This window comes from Octopus bimaculoides, chromosome 12 (genome assembly GCF_001194135.2).
Source record: "Octopus bimaculoides isolate UCB-OBI-ISO-001 chromosome 12, ASM119413v2, whole genome shotgun sequence".
NCBI classification, from domain to species: Eukaryota; Metazoa; Mollusca; class Cephalopoda; order Octopoda; family Octopodidae; genus Octopus; species Octopus bimaculoides.
The window spans coordinates 39,959,648-39,963,979 of record NC_068992.1 but is presented as its reverse complement, the minus strand read 5'-3'; positions in this window follow the sequence as shown (position 1 = coordinate 39,963,979).

The following is a 4,332-nucleotide window of genomic DNA, read 5'->3' as shown; positions in this document are numbered from 1 at the left end:
CCACCACCACCACAATCACCACAATCACCACCATCGTGACCATGATTATCATAATCACCACGACCACCGCGACCAACACACCACTACTACCACCACCACCACGACCATCATCATCATCATCATCATCATCATCATCATCATCATCATCATCATCATCATCATCATCATTACCATCGTCATCTTTTCATAACCAAATTCTGAATCCAATAGACAGTTTTTAAATATGCATGTACATACATGCATGCATGCATACACATACACACGCGCGCACATATATACATACATACATACATACATACATACATACAAGAATATGCACATACGCGCATACACTAGCACATGCACACTGCTAATTACACTTACACACATACATATACACACGCCCATGCATGTATGTTTATAGACATATACACACTTTTATTGAATCGTGCAAATACACAATATATATATATATGTATTTGTGTATGTGTATATATATATATATATATATATATATATATATATATATATATACACATATATATGATATAAATATCATATATACATACACACATATATGCATGTGTATATATGTGTGTGTGTGTGTGTGTGTACGTATATATACACACATACATAAACGTATATTCGATATATACATGTATGCACATGTATACATATCTAGAACCATATATATATATTTGTGTGTATATATATATGTATGTATATCTATGTATGTATGTATACACGCACACACGCGCACACACGCTCCCGCGCGCCCACACACTCCTTTACACAAATATAACTATCTACAACAAACATATAAACGATACATAAAATAAATAATTGAAATAACAAATAAACAAAACTAGCAAATTAATGGTAAATGTGCAAAGATGGAATCTAACAATGGAAAACGAAATGGAAATATTAAGACAATCCCTCTCCATTATTACTGCCGCCGCCATCATCGTCGTCGTCGTCATCATCATCATCATCAGCATCATCATCATTACTAACACCGCAACTACCACAACCACTACCGCAATAACCATCATCTCCGTAACCACCACCGCCAATAATAACGAATTTCACAGTATCCTGAGACAACGGCGGCCACTGCCACTATCCCGATCACCACCGCCGCCATCACCCCCCCCCCTAGCACTATCACCAGCCTCAGTACCATCATCGCTATCCCCGCCGTCGCTATCACCACCACCGCCCACATCACCAGCACCACCCCCAACAACAATAATGATATTAACACCATCTCTAACACCAGCATTATTGCTCACGTCAGCAATACTACAAGAACAACCACCACTACCACCACTACCACCACCACCACCACCGATGACAACAACAACAACAACACCAGCCTCAGCAGGAAAATGAAAAGAAGAACAGAAAACAATAACAAAATGAAGGGCATAGGAAATATTCCCAACCACAACAGCAGCAATAACAACTATTGTAACAAATGCAACAACGATAATAAATGCAACAACTCTAACCGCAGCATAAACCACAATTAAACCGCATCAACAGCAACATCAACAACAACATCAACAACATCAACTGCCAGCCCAACCCATCCACCAAACCCCCGACTCTTGAATAACAACAATAAGACGGAACATCTCAAACAAAAGAATTCTTGAATTACAAGAATTATTTATTTTTTATTGAGAGAATTTGTTCAAAAGAATCAAAATGGTAAATGGTATCGCTTCTATATTCCGGGCGTATTTCTTTAATTATAACTTTCCAAAGGTTTCTGTGAGTTCCTCTGGAAAACTTTTTGTCAGCTTGTTTTCGCGATAATTTTAATTAGCGGTTTCAAACCCATGTATTTCTATAATTAGGACTGTCTACTAATTAATGACTCTCGGCTGACCAAATCAATTAATCAATAGATCTATTATTTTGGGAGGTTTTTTGTTGTTGTTTTTTCCAGTCATATTCGTCTTCTTGTTCTTATGCTTTTCTTATTTATTTATTTTTGCTTCTGTTTTCTTTCCTTCTTCGTTCTTAGTTTTTCCTTCGACGTCTTTTATATGTTGCTGTTGTTGTTGTTGTTATTGCTATTAATGCTAATTTGCTTCATTTCCCGTCTTCTCTTCCATCCTCCACCACACCTTCTTCTTCTTCTTCTTCTTCTTCTTCTTCTTCTTCTTCTTCTCCATCATCATCTCCTCCTCCTTCTCTTTCGTTTTCTAATTCTACTCCTTCCAATTTGTTTTCTCCTCCTTCTTCCTATCTCATCCTTCTCTCCTTCTTCTCATCGTCTTTTTCGATTCCCCCTCCTTCTCATCCTCAGCTCTTCCTTCTCCTCCTCCATCTCCTCCTCCTCCTCCTCCTCCTCTTCCTTCCTCTGTTGTACAATTTTCTGCTGCCTCTTATGCTTGGAATACCTCACTTAAATGTTCAGTATATATGTCGGCCGCGCGCGCACGCACGTTTAAGTGAAAATTTTATTCTAAGATGTGCTCCGAGAGTTTGGTTGCCCGCACAATTTTATTTACTTCACCAATTCCACAAAAGGATGCTCGATCAAGTAGCTGAAGGGCAGAAGTCTACACCCTTCAGTCCAGTAATGACAATCAGAAAAGGCCGTATTCTGGTTTCGGAATTATTTAAAACTAGCAGAGGCACCCGGCGTTGCTCGGGAATGAAATTGTTGCTTATATACTTGAAGAAAAAAAAGGCAAAATATGCTGTATAGAAATTTGAGGACATTCTATAGATGGACTCTCAGATGAATGATGGCTGGGCGCCTCTCATGAATGGGGAAAATTGAAAATGTGCCAAAAAGCCTCATTGGTACTTGGAGACTTTTACGAAAATTAAAATGGAGATTAAATGAAAAAAATGATTTACGTGAATATCCTCACAAGAGTAATTGAAATAAATGGCGATTGTGGAACCCCCCACGCACGCACGCACGCGCGCGCATACACACGTGTGTCTTTGTAAATATGTTTGTATACATTTATGTATGTGTGTGTTTGTAAGAGACAGAGTGTGAGTGAGAGAGAGAGGTTTGTTGTCATGTATACGTACATGCATAAATATACATACATCTTTGGATGTATGCATATGACAACACAGCCCTTGACTCACTCACATTCTGTCTCTTACAAACACGCACGCGCGAGCATACACACGTGTGTCTTTGTAAATATGGTTGTATACATATATGTATGTGTGTGTTTGTAAGAGACAGAGTGTGAGTGAGTCACGGGGTGTGTGTGTGCGTGTGTATGTGTGTGAGACAGAGTGAGAGAGCGGTGTGTATGTAGTATTTACTCTTTCTCTCTCTCTCTCTTTCTCTCTCTTTCTCATACACACGAACACACAAAATAGAGAGTGAAGCTTTTTGCCGTTGTTACGTCAATACCGGAAGTTGACATCGAGGAACCTTTTTAAAGAAGTGAATCCTAAATATAGAGCAATATTATTTATTTTTAATTAAAAAAATCAAATAAAGAGCCTAACATTTATCCGAGGTCAAATTATTCATGCATCACAAGTATGGAAGCATTTGGTGAAGTCGATTTCACGTGAAAAGCGATTACACACACATCTCTGTTTTATATATAGTATAGATTACCTCGGTCAAAGCGGCGAGCTTGCAGAATCGTTAAAGAACCGGAAAAACTACTTAGCGGCATTTCTTCTGACAACGTTCTCAGTTCAAATACTACCGAGGTCGACTTTGCTCTTCATTCTCTCGGGGCTGATAATATAAGTACCAGTCAAACACTGGAGTCGATGTAATCTATTTACACTATCCCCCGAAATTGCTGGCCTTGTGCCAAAATTTAAATCCAATATTTACCTCGGCCTCGTAACCGCCCTGTTACACATGATGAGGCTTGGAAGAACGAGAATCACGTCATGAGAAAGATATTCTTCACATCAGAATGCGGCGCATCTCCACAATGTTATATACGATTGATCTCACTGAGCTGATGGTTCTTCTTTAGTAGCTAACCTTTCAGAAACTGTGTGAGAATTCTCTCGAAACTGTTACAGCAGGAGTGCCAAAATATAAAGCCTGCTGGCCGGTTCCGTTCCGCGACAATGTTTAGTCCGGTCCTCCGGCTAATGTTTACATGAAAAAAGTATAATTTTTTTAAATTCCGGTATATGCATAGATATGGCTATGAGGTAAGAACTTTGTTTCCCAACCACATGGTTCTGGGTTCACTTTCACTACGTGGCAACTTGGACAAGTGTCTTCTACTGTAGCCTCGGATCGACCACAGCCTTGTGAGTGGATTTGGTGGAAGGAAACTGGAGGCCATCGTGTATGTGTGTGTTTGTGTGTGTGTGTGTGTGTGTGTGTGT